The sequence below is a fragment of the Dromiciops gliroides genome, chromosome 5 (genome assembly GCF_019393635.1).
Source record: "Dromiciops gliroides isolate mDroGli1 chromosome 5, mDroGli1.pri, whole genome shotgun sequence".
In the NCBI taxonomy this organism is placed as follows: domain Eukaryota; kingdom Metazoa; phylum Chordata; class Mammalia; order Microbiotheria; family Microbiotheriidae; genus Dromiciops; species Dromiciops gliroides.
Window position 1 is genome coordinate 176,755,126 of NC_057865.1, and position 24,933 is coordinate 176,780,058.

Consider the following 24,933-nt stretch of genomic DNA (forward strand, 5'->3'; position numbering starts at 1 on the left):
ATGGCATGTTTTAACCAGAAAACACTCTCTTCTAAACAAGAGAATAAAATGTCCTCAGAATAATATTGCCTAAATATGGAAGGAGTCAGGATGAAAAATATTATATACCTCCAGAGAGAAAAGTGATGAATTTTGAGTGTACATTACAGTACAATTTTTTCACTTTCTAAATTTTTCTTCCTTTTTTTTTCCCCAACATGGCTAATATGGTAATATGTTTTGCATGATTTTAAAGTATACTTGACATAATATAGCTTGCCTTCTAAATAGGTGGAAGGACTGGAGGGAGGGAATTTGGAACTCAAAATTTATTTGAAAACTACAAATAAATGAGCTTGGGGAGCAGGGTGTGTGTGTGTGTGTGTGTGTGTGTGTGTGTGTGTGTGTGTGTGTGTAACAATGTTGTCTACTTTGTGCTATCTTCCCCTCCCTCCCCAGATTTACTGTTTTAATAATGTATCAGTTTCTAATCTGATGGTGTCTCACCCACCATAAATCCCCCTCACATCATGTATATGCCTTCTCTACAATTTGTCTCAACTTATTTAGGAAGTCTTGACCAGAAATAAAGAGTTTAGTAAGTAATTTCTAAGTACCTCCTTTTCCAATGACCTTTCTTGGAATCTGGGAAGGTCACAACCCTTTCAGGGAGCTCACAAAATGCAGTAGCTTCATTGCCCTCTTTCCTGAATACCTTCCCCAGCACTTTATGTCTTCACAAAGAGTCTAAAGCCAAGACCTTTCACTGGTATCCTCATTAGAGTCCCTTGATATTAATATCAACATAATCAACAATCTCTAATGAGAATCTAGGCCTACTATTAAGTAGTAGATCCAGGATAAATGAATAGCTAGTTTTAAAGCACAAGTCCAGAGGACTGGAGAAGAAATATGCCACCCACCTCCTGCCAGAGAGGGCATAGACTGAAAATGCAGAATAAAGCATACATTGTTGGACATGGTAGGTGTGTGAATTTGTTTTGTTCGACTATGCATATTTGTTATGGTGATTTTGGTTTTTGTTTTCAATTGTCCAGTGGGGGAGGGAACAGTAGGAATGAGAAATAAGAAATACAAAAAAAAAGAAAAAGAAAAAGAAAAAATATAAATGGATAGCCGTGGGGGCTACTTTGTTTTCATATATAATTCAATCAACCAACCAAAAAGCATTTATTTCTGTACTGAATGGAATGTTGTTAATGATGGCAGCCTATCTCTCAAGATGTAATTTTTCCCTTAAATAATGGTGAAGGTAGGCTTGAGACAGTGCAAGGCACCGTGTTAAGTACCACAGATGCCAAGATCAGGGGTCTTATGTTTAGCTGAGGAAGAGTAGAAAAATAGGTGAGGGGAGGGAAGCTGAATAGTTGGAAGTATTTGGGCAGTTGAGAGGATTCCAGCAAATGCATTGAAAGAACTGCCCTATAATGAAAGCAAGAGTTGGGATGGAAAGGAAAGCAAAGAGAAGAGAGGGAGAATGCACTGAGGGTTAACAGATAAGAGCCAGCAGAATCTGTATTGCACAATAAATTTAAATACCATTGGACCCTAAGGAAGAGAGGTTACTGAATCTTGGCATTAGAGGGAGAGCAAAGACCATTTCCATTCCCTCTCTAGTACTAATGAGTTGGTCGTTATGAGAGAAAGTGCTACCAAAACCACAAAGGATGGCCAGGATTGCCAAGGACATCGAGAGGAAGCTAAGGCTCAGTGAGTGCCTGAAAATGAAAAGAGCTAGAGAGGAATAGGTTTAAAATGAAAGGAGGTTTGTAGATAACAGAGCAGAATGAAAGGGGGAGGTGGGTCTGGTGCGGGTCATAGAGCAGGGGAATAGGGTTGAGGTTATTGGGAACGAGGGAGCAGACTGCCGGGATGGAAGAGGGGAGTTTGGTCTTTAGCAGTCAGGGGTTCAAAATCACTGCAATGGGGAGAGTCAAAAAAAAGGGGGGAGAGAAGTATTGATGAATGAGTACAGCCAAAGTTCCAGTGGAGGGGGAAGAGGTCTGCTAATGAAAGCAGGAGATGAGCTCTTGGTTCACTGTGGTATGAACAATATCCTAATCCCACCCCACTCCCATGAAAGTTAGGCTAGTTTTTTCCTTAAAAGATTGGATGGGGGCAGCTAGGTGGCGCAGTGGCTAAAGCACTGGTCTTGGATTCAGAAGGACCTGAGTTCAAATGCGGCCTCAGACACTTGACATTTACTAGCTGTGTGACCCTGGGCAAGTCACTTAACTCTCATTGCCCAGGAAGGGGGTGGGGAGATTGGATGAGGGGACTAAAGATTTAGATTGTTGATGTCACTCCCTCATTGCCTAAGTACAAAAAGGGGGATCTCTGATGCTTGGCTGATGGGAAACATAGTCAACTCCCAGCACAGGAACTTCTTAATCATCTCCAATATCCTTTTCCTGCTATGGCTAAGTAAATCTCTTTTGTAACTGCTAAAAGATCTCCAAGTGTCTCATTTTGTTCCAATACAAAATAAAATGGCCCAGCCCAGAACTCCCACTAAGTCTGGGCACAGACATTAACTGCTGTCAAGGTGTCAGGCAATACTACTGTGTCCTGGAAGACATCAGGAAGTCTATTTAATTGTAGACACTTCAAAAGATAGCAATAATAACTGTGATCACTCAAGTCTTTAAAATGGCATGACTTTTTTTTTCTAAAGTCCAGATAATAAAAAAGTCCAGATGATATTAAATGCATTCTATCTAGAAGCTATAACTGCCATATCCAAACATTTTAGTATATTTTTGTTCAATTAATAGAACTAACAATGAACAAATAGACACATACATGAGTGTCTCACATAAAAATTAAAATCTAAGACTGCAATGATGAGAGATATGTATATGTATTAGAACTACAGTTTTCCCTTCCATATTGCAAAGGGATTGGAGGGAGGAGTTAGGGCCATGGCACCCTGGAGATCTGGAAAATCTGCATAAAATTTTTTGGCCCTAAACATTGGAGTAAAAATTGGATTTTTTTCTTCTTTTTCTTTTATGAGGTGTTTTCAGTACTTTATTGTAAAATTGGGCTGATATTATACAATATTATACATATATTTTATGCATTTCTGAGTTTCTAAACTTCTTCTGTATTGTCTGCTGGCTTTCATATGTTGTCTGTGGCTTCTGCAAAACTCCCCCCAAATTCCCATTTAACTTCCTATGCCAACTGGAAACCATGATGGAGAAAGTCGCAATGGGGAAGGGATAAGTGTAGAGTCTATATAATTGTGTAATGGAGAAAGCACTGAATCTGGAGTCAGAGAACTCAGGTTCAAATTCTGTATCTTCCACTTTCTACCTTGTGACCTTATACAAATCATTTAGTGTTCCTGGACTTCAGTGAGTTAAGCTATAAAATGAGGAGGCTGTGCTTAGTGATCTCTAAGGTCCTGTCCAGTTCTAAATCCTATAAGCCTTTGTTTTGGCAATATCAAGACCTTACATAAATTAGTCCAGGGTCACAAATTTTTGGATTGCAAAATTTGTTATTTATTTTTCATGATCAATTGAACCTGACTAGTACTTATCCAGATTCAGGATGCTCAAATGGATTTTTTAAAAGATACTTGAAAATAAAAGTTAGTTTTGGCAAAATAAATTCAAAAAGTGTCAATAATAACCATGGGGGCAGCTAGGTGGCACAGTGGCTAGAGCACTGGCCCTGGAGTCAGGAGGACCTGAGTTCAAATCCGGCCTCAGACACTTAACACTTAACTAGCTGTGTGACCCTGGGCAAGTCACTTAACCCCAATTGTCTCACTAAAAAAACAAACAAAAAAACCCCAAAATAATAACCATGGTCTTCTTGTCCTATTCTTTAGAATACCATGACTTTTTTAAAACTCAGGGTATTATTAAATATAGTTGGGTTGTTTTTTTTTTCTCTAGAATCTCTGCCAAATCTAAAGCCACAAGCATATTTTAAAAGGAAAATTTACAAACCCTTGAAAAATGGGATTTACCATAGAAGAGCACAAAATTCCTACATTCCCAGAGCCAAGATCCACAAGTAGCTTCTGTCTGCAGGCCTCAGGGACACAATAGATAGCAGTTTTCCCCAGCTGAAAAGCAAAACAAAATAAAAGAAACAAAAGGAAAACAAAATTTAAAAATCACCAAGGAAATAAAATCTTCTTAAACATAAAAGGTAATGAGCTCTTCAAAGCCAAGGAAGGAAGGAATAAAGAAAAAGGAAGCAAGAAAGCACAGGCTAAAATTATATCATAATTGGTTTTAAATACTGCTTTCTTAAAGTTAGACATGTCAATAGACTATCATATATCTTTTTAAAAATCAAGCACTAGGAGTTTCATAGTCACGAGTGATGGTAGTCACATGATTTACTGTTCCTTCAGTTTTTTGTAGGCTTGTTGTCTTCCAAAATTAGTCCTTTGCCATTTTGGGTGCCATGTTTCCTAGTATTATGGAACTTACAACTGGTTAGACATCATCTAATCCAATCCTCTTGATTTTAAATGTGACCTAGAGGGGTTAAGGTACTTGCTCAAGGTCACATAATGTTTGATTTAGGATGATATATTCAGGACAGCATGATATAAATATTTCACAGGAACATTCAGATGAGATGATCTGTAAAGATGTTCCAGTTCCCAAACTCTGTGCATTCTTGTACTTTTAACTCCCAGGGTACAGGTTGACCTTTCAAAAACCAGTAACCAAGGGGGCAGCTAGGTGGCACATTGGATAGAGCACTGGCCCTAGAGTCAGTAGGACCTGAGTTCAAATCCGGCCTCAGACACTTGACACTTACGAGCTGTGTGATCCTGGGCAAGTCACTTAACCCTCATTGCCCTGCCCCCGTACCCCCCACAAAAAAAACAAAACAAAAAAAACAACCAGTAACCAAGTGCAGGATTCATGGAGTTGGATTAGGATTCATTCTTTTTTTTTTTTTCTTTATCTAGTTAATACACAGGTACTTTTTGAGTATCCTCTGGGCAGAGTACTCTTTTCAATACTGTGAGGAAAGTAGGAAAAACACTGGGAAGGGACAAAACAAGCGACAGAGATTGTGAAGAAAAGACCCAAAGGCTGACCAAGTCCAAAGTTTCGTGGGCCAGAACCAGTGGTGTGCTGGTAAATGTTTAACAAGCAGCTCTCAAAAAGCACAACATGCTTTTGAGTTTAGTCTGCATTATTAACATTTTCTCCATCACTTTAAACTGGGTTGACCTTTGGGGTCTCTCTCTCTCCAATAATGTTGGGTGTGAGGGCATGGGCAGAAGGGAAGGGAGGAAGGAATTTTATGTATTTTAGCCACTAGACTTTCACTCTTATCCCCTTTCTGGAGAGCATCAAGCAATGCTTCCCCTCTGGTAGGTCTCATTTTTCTCTCGATTTATTCAGTCTATATGATCCACAGAATCAACAAAGAGCTTCATCTGAATTGCTTCTTGATGATTTGGTTCCCAGCTGTGACAGTTTTTCTTCCTCATTGGGGCCCCACAGATGGTGTGGCTTGTGAGCCTCTGTCCATATTCAAGTAAGGCTAAGCATGTCTGTTTCCTCCCCCACCTTCTCACATTCAGTCTCCAAATCACTTTCCTCTGTCTTTGAGGATCTGTCTTTCTCACATCTCCATCTGGCACTTGTTCCTCAGTCCATATGGTTTCCTGTGGAGGCCTCATGTATGTGCAGACCTCTCTTTGGGTTTATGTGACATCTGGCATCTCAGAGTCAGCATCTGTTTCTGTCTTCTATGCCTCTACTCCCTTCTGTGTCAGTGTTCCTTATTTCTTTTTAAAAATCAAACCTAAGGGATAGTTCAAGAATCTAAGGATTATTATTAATGTTCTATAAAAGAACTAATCTTTACTGATGCTACCCTAAGAAAGGCTACAATCAGTGAGCCAATGAGCACACAAATTAATTAGAAATTCATTCGCGTATTGTTCAAAAAGCAGTAGAGGGGAGAGAGGCTTACTAAACTCATCTTTGGGCATGCCTAGAATATACTTAAAAAAAATTTTTTTTTTAAAGTAGCCTCCAGGAACTTTATCATGTTGAACAAAAATATGATAAAGCACTGATTTCCTTTTTCCTGTTTTAGACTTTGTTGTTGTTGTTGTTGAGTTGTTTCAGGGATGCCTGATTCTTTATAACTCCATTTGGGGTTTTCTTGTCAAAGATACCAGAGTAGGGACAGCTAGGTGGCACAGTGGATAGAGCACCAGCCCTGGAGTCAGGAGGACCTGAGTTCAAACCCGGCCTCAGACACTTGACACTTACTAGCTGTGTGACCCTGGGCAAGTCACTTAACCCCAATTGCCTCACAAAAAAAACCCCTAAACAAACAAAGATACCAGAGTAATTTGCTATTTCCTTCTCCAACTCATTTTATAGATGAGGAAACTGAGGAAAACAGGTTAAGTGACTTACCCAGGCTCACACAGTTCTTAGGTGTCTAAGGCTGGGTTTGAACTCAGGTCTCCCTGATTCCAGTCCTGGCACTCTATCTACTATGTCACCTAGCTCTGTCTATGTCTAACTATGTAAGATCTATAAAAGAAATTATGAGTAGGTCTGAACCTGTGATTGCATTTGTATAGGGAACTCACAGATAAGAAAACTCCTACTAAAGCAAACCAGACTTGCCTGAGGTCAAACAGATAATATGTGCCAAAGGTGAGACTTAAAATGAGGTCATTTAGGCTCCAAGGCCAGTGTTCTAGTTAATATGCCACATTGCCTCACTTGCATAATAAAAATGACTCCAGGCCCAGTGCTTTATCTCCTGTACCCACCCAGCTACTTGTCATTCATTCTTTTTTTTTTTCATCTTTTTGTTTTGTTTTGTTTTGTTTGTTTGTTTGTTTGTTTGTTTGTTTGCAGAGCAATGAGAGTTAAGTGACTTGCCCAGGGTCACACAGCTAGTAAGTGTCAAGTGTCTGAGGCTGGATTTGAACTCAGGTCCTACTGAATCCAGGGCCCATGCTTTATCCACTGCATGACCTAGCTGCTAATATACCTAAAAACTATTGATATGCTAAAGCATTCTAATGGCTTTAGATTTTTAAAAATGTGGTAAAATAGGAAAATACTGTTTTATTAGTTCTATTATTCTTACTTATATGTGTATGTCACATGACCACCAATTCAATCACCATTCACCTTTTTTATTTTTGACTGAATTTTGAACCGAGCTGGAAAAAAAGTGGTCAGCCTGACACACTGCTTGGCATGCCTGCCTACGGACTCTAACCACCTGGCACACGGCTTGGCACACCCAGTGCCTACGGATTCTAACCGCCTGGCACACTGCTTGGCACACCCAATGTCTTTTTCCCCGGGGCAACCACTCTAGGAATACTCAACAGCCCTTTCCTCCCCTGTTCTGATAAATTTTTACCCCCTTGGTGAGCATGCTCCACCCTGCATTTGCGATGTCTCTGCTGAGTTCCTCGGGCTCAGGAGTCTGGGGGCCCCCACTGGGCTCCGACAATCGCTTGACCACTGATACTGTTGAAGAGTGCTGGAACACGGAGGGTCTCCCTCAGCTCCTTAAATCTCAGTGGGACCTCCAATTGTGAGGAGAAAAAGAATCCTCTTCTCAATAATTCTTAGGAACTCAGCAGTGATGTGACAAAGGCTATTTTATTTCCTTCTCATGAAAAGGAGGCACCCTAATGTGAAGCTAATGGGTGCAAAGAAAAGGGGCTCACAGGCCCTGTTTTATACCCTAGTCCCTAATGCGAATGGACCCTCCCCTTTTACATCATTGGTCCAATTACTCAAGGGTTACGATCTACGTGAAAAAACTAGCTAATCGTAACACAGTATTCCTACCTCTCTTCCTTGTATGGGCATAACTCAGGAGTAGACCTTATACTTCCTTATATAGACACAACTCCAGAGTGGACCTTATTGAGACCAGGGCTCCTTGAACCATGTGATTTTGTTAGCCTGAGGGGGAGGAAGGGATCTAAGACCTTTGTCCCACAAACAGGTCAGGAGGAGTATGATTGACTGTTATATCCTCATTGAGAGGAGACAACTACCCATTTTCTCACAAATTAAAAAACAAAACAAAACAAAAAAAGTAATAATCTTGTTTCCAAAACTAGAAAAAGATATAATATTCTCAACTTGAAACAGATTGTTTTAGAGTGTGAAAAATATCACTCTCAAATAGATAGTCTTATCTGTGGTAAAACTTTGCCATTGTGAAATCCCATGGTTTCAAAAATAAACAGTTATTAAAATTTCCCCCAAAAGTATCCTATATATGGTTTAGTATTTGAGTATCTCTATGACAACATATCAGCAGTATTTTTTGTTTTGCTACAGTTACAACTTCTCTTTATATGTCCCATTTCCCATGAAGTATTGTGAAATATTTTACAAATGGCAAACAAGGAAAAACACTTTACAAGAGCTGGGGATGTACCATATCCAATGTAAGACAGAAGGGAAAATGATATGTGGTAATGTTAATAAAGTGGGTGAAAAAAGGGAAATGTGAACATAGTAATGAATGATTCAGCAATAGATTTGAGGAGAGAAAAAGCCTAAAACTTAAAGATGGTGTTAATATGTAACCAACCCAGGGAATTGGAAATTGAGTAATTGCCCATCAGTTGGGGAATGGCTGGACAAGTTGTGGTATGTGACTGTAATGTAGTACTATTGTGCTGTAGGAAACAATGAGCAGGCAGATTTCGGGGAAACCTGGAGGGACTTGCATTAACTGATGCTGAGTGAGATAAGCAGAGCCAGGAGAACATTGTACACAGTATCAACAACATTGTGTGTTGATCAACTGTGAGAGTTGACTCTTCTCAGTGGTGCAATGGTGCAGGATAGATCTGAGGGATTCATGATGGAAGATGCTCTCCAAATCCAGAAAAAAAGAACTATGGAGTCTAGATGCAGATTGAAACATACTATTTCTATTTTTTTTCTTTTTTGAGGTTTTTCCTTTTTTGCTCTTGATTTTTCTTACACAGCATGACTAATGCAGAAATATGTTTGATGTGATTGTACATATATAACCTATATCAGATTGCTTGCTGTCTTGGAGAGGGAGGAGGGAGGGAGAAAAATTTGAAACTAGAAATCTTATAAAAACAAATGTTGAAAACTCTCTTCACAAGTAAATGGAAAATAATAAAATACTTTTCTAAAAAAATATGGGGGGGGGGCCAGCTAGGTGGCGCAGTGGATAAAGCACTGGCCCTGGATTCAGGAGTACCTGAGTTCAAATCCGGCCTCAGACACTTGACACTTACTAGCTGTGTGACCCTTGGCAAGTCACTTAACCCTCATTGCCCTTCGAAAAAAAAATGTAACCAACCATGTCTAAGAGTTAAGTCTTCATATCCTTTTTAATAGTAGTACAAATTAACAAGAGTCCACAGGCCCAGGGCCTGAAAGAAAATGATGAAGGATTTTAAGAAAATCAAGAGAAAAATGGGGATTTCAATGAAAATAAAGAATGCAACCCATGGCAATTGTATTGAATTTCTTTTGTCAATGGAAATTCTCTCCTATCCAATATAGTATACAATGATACTGAAAGGTTGATTTTGCAGTTTTGGAAGTTTGCGATGTACTTTATTTTTTTTATTTTTTTTGTGTGTGAGGCAATTGGGGTTAAGTGACTTGCCCAGGGTCACACAGCTAGTAAGTGTGTAACGTGTCTGAGGCCGTATTTGAACTCAGGTCCTACTGAATCCAGGGCCGGTGCTCTATCCACTGCACCACCTAGCTGCCCCTATGATGTACTTTAAACAACATTACTCATATATCTAGAAACCAGGATCATTTTGCAAATGGGATAAAAAAATTGGTTTTTCTTGTAGTTCACTTTTGAGACACACCTTAGCTTAGTGTATAGGTAGCCATCCTTAAAGCCAGGAAGGCATAGTTTCATATTTCCTCTAAAAAATACTAGGGATATGTCACTCAGCTTTTTGGTTGGTGTTCTACCCAAGTCTCTACCACCACAAGAAGGTGCCAAATTGCATTGGTAGAGGGAGTTTGCTTGGGAGATTCCTATACAAATGAAATCAAAGGTCTGTCCCTATGATTTCTTTTTAAAGAGACAGCTTGGCATAGAACTAGACTCAGAGTTCTGGGTTCATGTCCTGTTTCTGATACATATGACAAGTCATTTAATGTCTAGGTGTTCTAGGAAACTCCAAGAAGAAGTTACTCCCCAACCCTCCAAAACAACAACAACAAAGCGCTACATTGCATAGGCAAATGGAGTTTTCTCATCCAGGAGTTCCTAATACCAATGAAATCACAGGCTATGTCCCCATTGTTGTTAGAATGTGAGTTCCTTACTGATTCAAATATATAAACAAAAGAGCCATTCTTCAACATCATGATAAATGGTCAAATGATATAAACAGGAAGTTTTCAAAACCACATAAAAATTATCCAAATCACTAACAAATAGGAAAAAGGTGGAGGTTCCATTTCATATCCTTTAGATTTGTAAGTTGACCAAAAAAAAAATTGGCAAGGTTTCAGGAAAGCAAACACAATAATGTAATGATAGTAAAGCTGTGAATTGGTCAGTTTGGTACTATACCCCAAAGTCACTAAACCATGTATTCCCTTTGACCCAGTGATACCAAATACTAGGTCTATGCTCCAAAAAGATCAAAGAAAAAAAGGACCAGAGGTATGCTGAAGCCAACTCAAACTCACTCAAGAAAGTCCATAGTTAAACGTTTCCAGTGTGAGCATTTATACCTCAGAAATCCACAAACATTGTGGGGAGGGGGCGCGGGGGGCCACGGCTAGGTGGCACAGTGGATAAAGCACTGGCCCTGGATTCAGGAGGACCTGAGTTCAAATCCAGCTTCAGACACTTGACACTTACAAGCTGTGTGACCCTGGGCAAGTCACTTAACCCTCATTGTCTCACAAAAAAAAAAAGAAGAAAAAAAAGAACTCCACAAACACTACAAATCAAGGCTTGATTTGTTGTTTTGTTGATTGTTTGGACTTAAAGTGATGGATCATATGTTAATATAATATGTTAATAATGCAGATTAAACTGAAAAATGTGGGCACTTCCCCCCCCCCCAGAGAGCTAGTTATTAATATTTAACCAGCACTCTACTGAAAAGGCCCCATTTGTACAAATATATTTGTGATAGCTTTTGTGTGTGTGTGTGGTGGCAAAGAGCTAGAAACTAAGGGGATTCCTGTCAGTTGGGGAATAGCTGAACAAATTATGGTATATGAATATAAATTGTTGTTTTTTGTTTTTTGTTCTTTGTTCTTGAAGAGGACCATGACATCTGGAGGTGATGTCATGATTTGCAGTGGATTCAGGTTAAGTGAGAGAGGGCTGTGAAAGGTCACCACCCTCATTCTCTTCTCCAGAGCCTTCTCCAGGATTACTGGAAATGACCCTGGATGTTTAAGGCAATTGGGGTTAAGTGATTTGCCTAGGGTCACACAGTAAGTGTTTGAGGTGAGATTTGAACTCAGGTCCTCTAGACTCCAGTATAGTTGAGCTGTAAGAAGTGATAAAAGGGACAATATGATGGGGCAGCTAGATGGCGCAGTGGTTAAGGCACCGGCCCTGGATTCAGGAGGACCTGAGTTCAAATCCGGCCTCAGACACTTGACACTTACTAGCTGGGTGACCCTGGGCAAGTCACTTAACCCCCATTGCCTAAAAAAAAAAAAAAAAAAAAAAAAAAAGGGACAATTTGAGAGAAACCTGAAGAGAATTGTGTAAACTGATGCAGAGTAAAGTGAGCAGAACCAGGAAAACAATTTATACAATGACATCACTTAAAAAAGCAACAATAAAGATTTTAAAATTCTACACAATGCAATGGCCAGCTATTATTCGAGGGGGTCTATATATAAGCAGGCTACCTACCTCCTTACAGAGAGATAATTGACGTATGACACAGAATGAGATAATTCCTTAAGAGTGGACACTGTCTCTCTTTTGATCCAATAGTTATGGAGAGGGAAAATTATTTTGAGAATTCTTCCAGTGATGATTTCTCATCGTTAAGCAAAACTCTATTTAAATTATCCCAAGAAGATGAGAATCTATACTTTTAAAACATTTTCTAAAGAAGGGGTTAATATAGATAGCAACAGTAATCTGTACCAATGTTTTAAAACTTTGTCATAAAATTCTTGTGGGACCTAAATGTGTCTCTAAATCCTTCATGCTTTTTTCAGTGGTGACTGAGAAAGGCTGCTCATCACATACCATGGCTGTGTATATATACACACACATACATATGTGTGCATATGTATGTGTATTTATTTTATATAGGTGTGCATAAATATACATGTGTGTATACATATACAGCCACACATACATAATGCTGTATATATATACATTTATATGTCTGTATATATATATTCTTGCTCTATCATAGACAGACACTCAAACCTTTAATGCAAGGTAATGTATGTATTCCCAACCTAGTGAGGGTTTTCCCAAAAGCTGAGAAGGTTTTCATTTAATATCTATATTTATGTTGTTGTTAATGTGACTGGTGTACCAGCTCCAAAAGCCATTTTCATTTCCACTGTAGTTCCAGGAAGGAGATTCTGACGATCTTTTTATAAACAATGATCTCAAATCATACTTGCTTTGGGATGGATGTCAATCAAGTTGTTTCTCAGAGAGGATAAATATGGTACTACTCTGTTATCATGCAGTGAAAACACAAAATCATTGCCATGTGTGATCATTCCAGTCATGGCTAGCCAACCTAAAGGAAAGTTGAAACAATTTTAACTATTGTTCACTCCCTTTCATTTCCAATTCTGTAACTGGTTCTTTTATATTTCTTTCCTTGATCATTTGGAAATGCTATGGGGTGATTAGGAACAGAAGAAAAACAAAATATAATTAAATGATACATTTCATTATTAAAATTGAGTTCCTTGGAACACTGCACTCTGCTTCATAATCCTGTGAACCACCCCTTTGCTCCTTCCCAACACGTGCACTAAAAGCATAAGTAAAAACCCATTCATTAATACAGTTTGAATACGGAAGGAAAAAGAATAAGTAAAAATCTTTGAGAGGGATGCCACTAAAGGAAAAAGAATGCATTTAAATTAAAAGAGGGTGGGAGTCCTGCTGTACTCTGCACTTGTCAGATCACATCTGAAACATTTTTTCAGTTCTGGGCACCACATTTTGGGAGGACATTGATAAGATGGAGGATGTCCAAAAGAAGGCAGTCAGTCAACAAACATTTTTAAAGTGCTTATTATATGCTAAGTTCTGGGGATACAAAGGCAAAAAATAGTCCCTTCACTCATTGAGCACATGTTCTAGTGGGGGAGATGCTGTGTCAATACATACATAGAACATGTATACAGCATTGATGACAGTAATATGAAAGAGGATGACCTCAGCAACTGGAGAGGCCTGTCAAGGCCCCTTGAAGAAAGGAGGATTGGAGCTGAATATTGAAGGAAGCCAGGGAAATTAAGAGGCAGTGGGGGAAGGGGGCAAAACATTCTAGTCATAGTGCACAGCTAGTGCAAAGGCAAAGAGATGGAAGATAAAGCATCCTGTTTCAGGAAGTGCAAGTAGGCTAATTCTAGTTAGAGGTTATATGGAGAGGTGTAAGATATAAGATGCTGGGGGGGAGGGGTGCAGCTAGGTGGGGCAGTGGATAAAGCACCGGACCTGGATTCAGGAGGACCTGAGTTCAAATGTGGCCTCAGACACTTGACACTTACTAGCTGTGTGACTCTGGGCAAGTCACTTAACCCCAATTGCCTCACCAAAAAAAAAAAAAAAAAAAGAAAAGAAAAAGCAAAAAAAAAAGATATAAGATGCTGGGAAGAGGCCAGGTTATGAAGAATTTGAAATACCAAACTGAGAACTTTATATTTGATCCTGAAGATGATAGGAAGTCACTGGAGTTCATTGAGGAGAATGATGTGGTAAGACCTATATTTGAGAAAAATGATATTGGCTGTTGAGTGGAGGATGGATTGGAGTAAGAAAGAGGCTTGAGGTAGAGATGTTAGAGGGTTATTGTAACAGTCCAAGAAAGAGGTGATAAGGTCCTGAATGAGGGTTTTGGCTGTGTTAGTGGAGAGAAAGGAATGTATAAGAAGGTGTTTTAAAGGTAGAAATGACAAGATTTGTCAGTAGAGTGAATAGGCAGTAAGGAATCAGGAGTGACAGTGAAATTGCAAGCCTGGGTAACTGGGAAAATTTTGGTAGACATTACCGGGATGGTTCTGGTGGGGAAGGGAGGAGATAATGAGTTCTGTTTTACATATGTTGAATCTGAAATGCCCACAAGACATCTAGTTTAAAATGTTGGAGGTGGGGGGCGGCTAGGTGGTGCAGTGGATTAAGCACCGGCCCTGGATTCAGGAGGACCTGAGTTCAAATCCAGCCTCAGACACTTGACACTTACTAGCTGTGTGACCCTGGACAAGTCACTTAACCCCCATTGCCCTGCAAAAAACAAAAACAAAAACAAAAAAAAATGTTGGAGGTGTTGGCAATAAGTGATTGAAGCTCAGCTGAGAGATATGGGCTAGATATATAGATCTGAGGGTCATTTGCAGAAAGATAATAATCTTTATAAGAAGACTTATGCCTAAGCATAAAGGAGATAATACAATCACCAAATGAGACAGTACAGTGAAAAGGGGGCCCAGAACGTAGACAGTTAGAGAGAATGACCTAGATGAAGAACCAGTAAAGGAGACTGAGTAGTGATCAGATAAGAGGAGGACTGGGAGAGATCAGAGTCATGAAAACCTAGAGAAGAGAAAAAGTATCTAGGAAGAGAAAGTGATTGACAGGGTCATATGCTACAGAGAGATCTAGGAATATCAAGATTAAGAAAAGGCCATTAGATTTTGAAAATAAGAGATTGTTGGTAAATTTGGAGAAGGCAGTTTCAGTTGAATGACAAGGTTAGAAGCCAGATTACAAAGAGTTAAGAGAGTGAAAGGAAAGAAAGTAGGGACAATAAGTTTAGATGGTTTTTCAAGGAATTGAACCACAAAGGGGAGGAGAGAGATAGATGACAGTTAGAAGGAAGATTTGATGAAGTAAGAATTTTTTTTTCAGATTTCCAATTTTTCTGTTAAGTAGACAATGAGTTTATTTATTTTAATAATAAGCATTTTTATTTATAGTTTTGAGTTACTAATATTATCTCTCCTCTCCTTTCCCTCCCCCTCTCCTGAGGGTTATACATGTGCAATTATGTAAAACATCACCATATTACTCATTTTGTACAAGAAGACTTGAATAAAAGAAAAAAATGAAAGAAAGTGAAAAATAGCATGCTTCAGTCTGTGTTCAATCAATATAAGTTCTTTCTTTGGAGGTGGATAGTATGCTTCATCAATAGCCCTTTGGGATTGTCTTGGATCATTGAATTGCTGAGAATAGTTAAGTCATTCACAGTTCTTCATCAAACAATATTGTTGTCTCTGTGCACAATGTTTTCCTGGTTCTGCTCACTTCACTATAGATCAGTTCATACAAATCCTTCCAGGCCTTTCTGAAATCATCCTGCTTGTCATTTCTTACAGCACAATAATGGGGGCAGCTAGATGGCGCAGTGGATAGAGCACCGGCCCTGGAGTCAGGAGGACCTGAGGTCAAATCCGGCCTCAGACACTTGACACTTAACTAGCTGTGTGACCATGGGCAAGTCACTTAACCCCAATTGCCTCACTAAAACAAAACAAAACAAAACAAAAAAAACAGCACAATAATGTTCCATCACCATCATATACCACAGCTTGTTTAGCCATTCCCCAATTGATGGGCATTCCTTTGACTTCCAATTATTAGCCACCACAAAAAGAGTTGCTATAAATATTTTTGTACAAATAGGTCTTTTTCATAAGAGATTTTTAAGGATGGGGGAGACAGACAGAGTATTTGAAGGCAACAAGGAAGGAGCCAGAAGAGATTGAAGGTGAGAGAGAGTGGGAATGATAGTGGGGATAATTTGTTGGGGAAATCAGGAGGGGATGGCATCAAGGGCACATGCAAAGAGGGATTTGCCTTCACAAGGAGAAGGGCCATCTCTTTATCTGAGACGAGTGAAGGAGATAGAGGAGGGAGGTGTGGTGAAATTTTGAAACAGGACCCATTAAGAGTGCAATAGTGGGGGCAGCTAGATGGCACAGTGGATAGAGCACCAGCCCTGGAGTCAGGAGTACCTGAGTTCAAATCCGGCCTCAGACACTTAACACTTACTAGCTGTGTGACCCTGGGCAAGTCACTTAACCCCAACTGCCTCACTAAAAAAAAAAGAGTGCAATAGCAATTTATTTAGGAAGAAATAGAATGCCTTGCTGCAATGATGGCTCAAGCAAGATTATAAAACATAAATTAAAAAATAGGCCCTATGTATGCCATATGAGAATTGGTGGAAGGAACTGGAAGAAGAAAGATTTAGGGAGCATTGATAGCTATCTTCAAGTATTTGAAGGGCTCTCCTAAGGAAGAGGGATTAGACTTTTCTTTCTTGAGCCCAGAAGGAGGAAGTATCTTCAATTAATGGAAGTTATAAAGTTATAAAGAGACAAATATAAGGAAAAACTTTCTAAGAATTAGAATATCCAAAAGTGAATTAAGTTGCCCTAGGAGGTAGTGGGTTTCCTTCCATTGGAAGCTGCTTGGCAAGGTTGCATTACCATTTATCAGGAATAATGTAGAAGAGTTTCCCTTTCAGGCATGATTTAGATTAGATGGTCTCAGAAGTCCCTTCCACCATGAAATTCTGTGATTCTTAGAAAAATGACAACTTTTAAAGTCAGAGCACTCTGCTAAGGCACGTGAAGGCTTTAGGATTGACTATGTAGATGCCAAACATTGACCACAGAGCAATTACAGTTATGTGGGCACTGGAAAAATAATATGTCTTTTCTTCAGCCAGGCTTTCAAAGCTTATTCTCATGAATGCCTCAAATATTTGTTGTGGTATTTTATACAGTCATGTCAGGAATTTTTCCCCCCTTGTCTTAAGAGAAACTATTGTTTCTCTTGAGTTTCTTCTTAAAGCACTTTTGTTAATGGTAATTTATACTGCTGGATAATTCTCAAATCTTTTGTAGTAACTTAGTAAATTAAAAAAAATTTCCCCTACTTATCTAAATGATATGAACTTCCATTTTTAAAAATGTTAAGTTGCAAATCTGTAAAAAGAGGAAAAAATGGGGTTGGTTCTCTCCTCCCCTCCCCGATCTATTCTGCTCTTTTTGGTGAAAATAATGTAATAGCAATTTTTCTTACATCTACCAAATTTTGACCCACAGACTTTTAAGGAGAGAGGATTCTTGGGGCTGACCTATATTCCCGAGGATGCCTGGGATTAACTATTTCACAAATTGAAAATGGACCAGTAAGTGGACAGAAAATAGGTAGAAAAGTGAAGAGGGAGGAAATACTAGAAACCTCCACTTGGTCATTCACATAGAAGGAATCGAATTCTTTATGACTTAATATGCTTAATACAGAGCTTGGTACATAGTAGGTAGGCATTTAATAAATATCTATCATAGAAACTATCATTATCATCTACTCTGCCCTGTTTGGAGCTGTGTTCTGCACAGTTCTGAGCTTCACAGATGGGTAGCTATCGGCAATTTTGCTTTCAGAGGAAGATGACAACATGATGGGAGGACTTTTAAACCACGCCATACAAGAATCATTTGAAGAAATTGAGGATGTTTATTCTAAGGAAGGAAAGCACTTTGGGGTGTAAGGCTGGGGGATAGAGAGACACACCACTAAACATTGTCTTCAAGTTTTTGAAGAATTATCATGTAGAAGAGAGATTAGACTTATTCTGGTGGACATCAAGGACTTCTATTCTAGGGTCAGTGTATGGGAAACACAGGAAGGCAAGTTTTAACTCAATGTTAAAATGTCCTAAAAATAGAAGCTATCCCCCCAGAGATTCAGCCCACTGTGAAGCATAAGGTAGTGGAAATGGTGCTGATGAAGACAAAGACAAGAAGAATAGCAATACTAGACTCCTCATACACAGATAAAGTCCATGTCAAGGCAAAACAATTTTGAGGGGCTTGAGGGATTAATTCTCAAGATAGAAGAAAAAGAGGATGTCAGATGTTTGCACTATTATTGAACAAGAAAAAGTTAATAGTGAAAACATCAATAACTACCGAGCTGTATGCCTACTTTCCCATCTCTATGGAATTTTTCTGAGACTAATCTACACTTATATTGAGGGAATTCTTAATAAAAATATTAGAAGAGGATAGACAGTCTTTCACAACTGATATTTTAAAGCATATCACATGCTTATAGCCACATGATTGAAAAATCACAGAAAACACAAAGTCCCACACCACTATTTTCTTTTTTTAAATTTTTATTTCAAGAGAGACTGTTTGGCATAGAGATAAGTTCTCTGGACTTAAGAGTTGGGAAAGCATTGGGTTCAAATCCTTCCACTGACACTAGCTGAATGACCATAACAAATTACTTAACCTTGCTAAGCCTCAGTTTCTTAATTAATGCATATAAGAAATGCATAAAAAACCTAACTCACTGTACTGTTTTGAGAATCAAATGAGATAGTATAATTAAAAGACATTGCAAATATTAAAAGTGCCATATCAATGTCTGCAATTGTTATTATCATAAGTAACAAGTAAGGCAGAAGATTTGTAGGTATATGCTTGTCAAGGTATTTGCCATCATCATCGAAGATATCCAACACAATGTCTAAACAGAAAAGAGATTCTTTATGGATGAGATGCTCCAGCTGTTCCTGGACATTGCAAATGACATTGTACTGGTTACACCAAGCAGTATCAAAAGGTATGAAGAAAAGCACGAAACATGTTGCATGGACCCAGTAATGGGCCAGGCCTGACTCAGAACAAATTGATATTGGAACAAAATCAAGCACATAGTTCATTTAACAGTGCTATTGTTGTTGCTATTTTAAGATTTGGTCTCCCTTTAATTATTTTGAGACTAGGTCTTCCTCTCTTGCCTATACTGGAAGTATAGCAGCTACTCACAGACTCAAACTCAATGCTTATTGCACAGAAGTTTTATCTTTCAATCATATTAACTTTTTTTCTTAACCAAACCTGTGATTTTGTTGTTTTAGGGACCTCCTGATGAGACTCTCCCTCTACCGATGTGTATGGGACCTGTTCTGCCACATTTCGTTTTAGAGAGCTGCCCTAGGGCACTGAGAAGTTAAATGACTTGCCCAGGGTCATATAGAAAATACATATCAGAGACAGAACCTGAACCCAGATCTCTATCCTCTATGCAATAGTTGCTTCTTATAAGTCACATTTTCAATTCAATAAACATTTATGAAGTGCCTGCTATGTGTTAGACACTGGGAATACAAAAAGAAGCAAAAGATAGCCTCTGCCCTCAAGGAGTTTTACATTCTGTTGGGGGAGGGGCAGCTAAGTGGTGCCACCAGCCCTGGATTCAGGAGGGCCTGAGTTCAAATCCGGCCTCAAACACTTGACACTTACTAGCTATGTGACCCTGGGCAAGTCACTTAACCCTCATTGCCCATCAAAACAAACAAACAAACAAAACCCCATTCTAATGGGGGAGACAATATAAAACAAATATATGCAAAACCAGTTATATACAGGATAAATAGGAAATAAATTACAAAGGGAAAGTACTGGAATAAAGAGGGGTTGGGGAAGGCTTCTTGTAGGAGGTGAGATTTTAGTTGGGATTCAAAGGAAGTCAGGGAGTTATGGAGTTGAAGTGGAAGAGGGAGAGTATTCCAGGCATGGAGGTAGCCAGAGAGAATGCCTAGAGCTAAGAGATGAAGAGAGTCTTAATTGATAGAACAGCCAGGAAGCCAGGGTCATTGAATCAAATAGTACTATCAGAGAATAATGTATAAGAAGAATGGAGAGGTAGGAGAGGGCTAGATTGTAAAGGGCCTTGAATGCCAAACAGAACATTTTGTATTTTCTCCAGGAGGCAAGAGGAAGCAACTGGATTTTATTGAGTAGAGTGATGGCATGATCAGACTTGCATTTCAGGAAAATCACTTTAGTGGCAGATAGACAATGGATGAGCATTATTATTATTATTTGCAGGGCAATGGGGGTTAAGTGACTTGCCCAGGGTCACACAGCTAGTAAGTGTCAAGTGTCTGAGGCCGGATTTGAACTCAGGTCCTCCTGAATCCAGGGCTGGTGCTTTATCCACTGCACCACCTAGTCGCCCCCCATTATTATTGATATTAATAATAATGGTCAACTTCAGAATGGTTTTCTCACAGGGAATATACAATTATACATCACTTTGTATATTCCTAATGGACTAGAAACACGCCTGCTTAATTTTCTTCTGTGTGACACATACGTTTAGCAACCTTTATTATAGTCTTTATGCCACTGGTGAAAGTGATGTACAAAATGTTTGATTAGACTGGTAGTTCTTTACTTGGAATCTGTGAATAGATTTCAGGGAGGTATCTGAATTTAGATGGGAAAAAAACCACAGCATCATAATTACATTTAATTTCATTTACCTCTAAATTGAAATCTAGCATCTCTTTCAATTATTTAAGCATTTTGGAGAAAAGGGGTCCATAGTCTTCATCAGACTGCACAAGGGATCCAGGACACAAAAAAGGTTAAGGACCCATGGATAAGACAGGGATCTTTATTAGGGAAATATTTATTTGTACATTAGAATCTGTCTGGCAACATACTGATATGGAAATTAGGGATAATTCTCCCAGATATTCCATGCTAAAACAAAGTAGAAAGCATATTATTCTGGAGTATACAGGCAGCGGCATGAACATAAGAGCTGTTTGTCTTACTTTTTTTTTTTTAAAGGTGCATGTTCATCTGTGTTGTTGATTAGAAGGGCAGGGCCTGATCATCAAAGGTCCCAATCAATACTCATGTGGTCTATTATGGTAGCAGCAGGATAAGGAGTAGTCATTTTATTCTGGGGAGTGGGAGGAGACTACAGAAGAGGCCCTCCCACGGAGTTCATGTCCATGTCCAAGTCCAAGACTTCAGCTCAGTATTCCTCCAAGTGCAGGGTCTAGCAGGGCCAGGAACTTCTGCCCCCTCAGATATTTAAGATCCCAAGGAAGCTGAAAACCTCAATGCTGATGCAACATCCAGCTGAGAGCTGAGCAGAATCTTCTCTTGATTCCAGCCCATCAGTGACTGAAAGCCTTGTCATGCCACACCATGTCCCCAGCAATGTATGTGGCCTTGACATTCAGGGGGTCATCAAGGATCACAGAAATCTACATCTGAGCCAAAGTCCAAGGTTCCTTTTTTTTTTTTTCTATTCCTATAGCTAGGCTGGGTGCAGGGTTGCAGTCTCAAGTGCCATCTCCACATGGCAACCTGTGGCATGGAGGAAATGCTGGATACAAGCATCCATTGGGGCCATACTGCCACAAAGTGTCTTGGTACCAACCACGCAGCACATCAGCCCATCTACCTCAATCTCTTGCTGACCCAATGTGTGTCGACCATTGCCCAAGCCTAGGGCAGGAATGGCATCAGTAACAAGCACAAGCCCTTTGGGAAGGGCACGGAATGCAATCCTCAGGGCTGCAGGGTTGGTGTGGATCCCATCTGCAATCATTCCAAAGAAAACCTGCTGTCCAGGTGAGATCTTTTCACTAGTCAGAAGACCCACAATGCCAGGATCACGATGATGAAAAGGCAGCATGGTGTTGAAGAGGTGGGTGATAAATGGGCTCTACTCTGTACTGCATCTTCAGCCTCCCACAAGTGAGACCCAGAGTGACCTACAGACACACAGATGGCATGGGAAGTGAGTTCCTTGATGACTTCTTTCTTTCTTTTTTTGCGGGGCAATTAGGGTTAAGTGACTTGCCCAGGGTCACACAGCTAGTAAGTGTTAAGTGTCCGAGGCTGGATTTGAACTCAGGTCCTCCTGAATCCAGGGCTTGTGCTTTATCCACTGCACCACCTAGTTGCCCCTCCTTGATGACTTCTTGACTTCACTTAAGTTCAGGGGACAGGGTGATTATGGCAACATTGTCCAGGGATCCATAGGTTTTTAGCAATTCCTGGAATGTACCAGCCTCAAAAGTGCAAAGGTGAGACTCAGGATGTGCCCCCATTTCTCATGACTGATGAATGGTCCTTCCAAGTGCTCCTTGGGAGCAGTGATGTGATGTGAGGAAGGACCTTGTGATAAATATCAGGTGGTGAGGTGACCAAGGTTGGGCAGAATGAAGTAAGTCAGGAGATTCTTGGCAACCAAAACTCCTGACCTTACATCTTCATGGACCAGGGAGAAGTCCACCATTTATATGAACATCAATGAAGCCTGGAACCAGGATGTGGCCCTTACAGTTCCTCTGTTCATCAGCTAATCTCTTCTCTTCAAAGAAAAGCTTCTCTGGATCCAGGATTCGGCCTCCCTGAATTCACAGGTCCTCCTTGAGCAGCGTGGCTGCACAGAATGCGGCAGTTAGTAAATTGTATGACCCGGGCCTCAGCCCGACCTTGTAGGGTGGCACCCTGTGCTGGAATGTGGGGGTGAGGTGGTGCTGCCACAGGGAAGAGCCCCGCTCCATGAGACTGTCCCGCCTTCTGCTACTCTCCACACCAAGGACCGTGTCTTACATTTAAGAGAATTATTTACCCATTTGCCTGAGCCCATAGAATGACCTCAAAGGCATCCTCTGTAGCTTTAAAAATAGCTGTAATATTGCTTACACCACTTATCTCAGAAGTCTGATAATGTATGCAAAGTGTTTTGTAAATGGAAAAGCATGATCAAAACGAAAAGCTGTTATTATCATCATCATGATTATTGTTATTATTGCTGATGCTACAGCTGGGGTTGGGGGTAGGGGAAAAGAAGATGTTTAATAGTGATATTCTGATTCCTTAGGTTCTCTTTCTTGGACTTTCTCATTCAAAAGGCTGACTACCAAAAAATGGGGGTCTAGCATAGGGTTTCTTAAACTTTTTCCAATGGTGACCCCTTTTCACTGGAGAAATTTTTATGGCACTCCAGGAATATAGATATATAAAATAGGTATACGTAACCGTTTACTGTTTCCAAATTTTTCACAACCCTCACATTCAGTTATGTGACCCCCACGTGGGGTTGTGATCCACAGTTTAAGAAGCTTTGATCTAGAGATCCCTCCTCCTTCTTACAGTGGCATCCATTCACTTTGTACATGGCTTCCAGGAGGTGGACAGTAGACCCTGATCATCAGGGACATGTCTTTTCAGGATCATGCTATACTGGTTTTTCAGAGGTGAGTACTCAAATTGCCATAATGAGCACTGTTGGGTAGAAGAAGATGCATTGTCCTTAGTTTGGGAAAGAGGGGTCTAAAGGTCCTATACCCACCACAATGTGGCATCATGAACCCCATATTCAGACTGCCAATAAACTCACTCTCTTATCTCTGCTATTCTCATAAGGCCATCAGCCTAGTTGTTGAGCTCAGCAGAGAGTATATATTTCTTTTTTTTTTAATTTCTTTATTTTTTTTTAAGAATAGAATTTTATTTTCCAAAATATATGTAAAAACAAATTTTAACATCAATTTAAAAAAAAAATTGTTCCAACTTCTCTTCCTCCTCTATTCCCACCCCCACCCACTAGAACTCAAGCATTTCAAAATAAATTATACATGAGTAGTCATGGAAAACATTCCCACATTAGCTAGGTTGTGAGGAAAAAACAGTCAAAAAACTCCCAAAACTTCAGACTGAGGAATTGTCAAAGAGAAAAAACATTTTTTTAAAAAATGTGTTTCCAGGGGCAGCTAGGTGGCGCAGCGGACAGAGCACTGGCCCTGGAACCAGGAGCACCCGAGCCCAAATCCGGCCCCACACACCCAACACCCACCAGCCACATGACCCCGGGCAAGCCACCCAACCCCAATTGCCTCACCAAAAAAGAAAAAAAAAGAGAAAAGAAAAAAAAATGTGTTTCCAACTATTTCAGATACTATCACTTCTTTCTCTGTAGATGGGTTGCCATTTTCATAGTCCTTCAGGGTTATATTGGACCATTGCCTTGCTGAAAATAACCACATGCTTCCCAGCAGATCATTTTACACTATTGCTGTTATTTTGTATACAGTGCATTTCAGAGAGTATATATTTCTGATGGACATTGATGTGCTATACAAATAACTGTAAGCAGAGGGAGGCATAGGCAAAATTGTTCCATGTGTTCTGACTCCAGAAAGGAGAGCCTTTAATTGTCCAGTGTAACGATTGGAATGATGCCACCTGCTGGAGAGCTACTATAGGAAAGCTCCGCCATGAGGAGAAGGCATCTGAGGGCAAGCCATGTGGTCACGGTCCTTGACATCAGGAAGTGATGTTTGCTTGTGGCTACTGTCTATCAAGGCTACCAGCCAATCAACTTGAGGAGCCTCCCATTTCTGGGAGGAGGACACAAAGTAAGAAGTGGATGCTGGCAGAGGGCTTTTTCCTCTTTTGGTTCCTGACCTTGCCATGGCAGGTCAGATGATGGGGTCTCTTAGAATTAGTTAGATTTTTACCTTTCTCTCTGATCCTAATGCTCTTTAATAAATACTTAAACACTCTTGCTAAAACTTATAATTTATTGGTGACCACTCATTAGATTTTAGATAGTATAGGTAGAATGTTAGCCCCTTACACCAGTCTTGTTCACTCCAGACCCTGGACCCATAATTACTACCCAGAAAACATTGTAGATGAAGGTCTAACTAATATGCCCAGTCCCTCAAGGCTCTCACACACCAACTATGCAGCTCATAGATTAGTACACTGGTTGGAATTACTAAGAACTAAGTCCCTCAGGGTATTCACCATTACAGGACTAATGACCACTGAAGTCTAGTTGCATATAGTTCTCTTGAGGTATCATAAAGCTGTCAATGAACCAAGCAAAACAGTGAACCTCAGAAGC

The 24,933-nt window shown here is 39.8% G+C and overlaps 1 pseudogene; it reads right to left on the minus strand.

Moving 5' to 3' along the window:
• LOC122728867 overlaps window positions 1-24,933 on the minus strand; it is a 60,535-nt pseudogene that overhangs the window by 34,574 nt on the left and 1,028 nt on the right.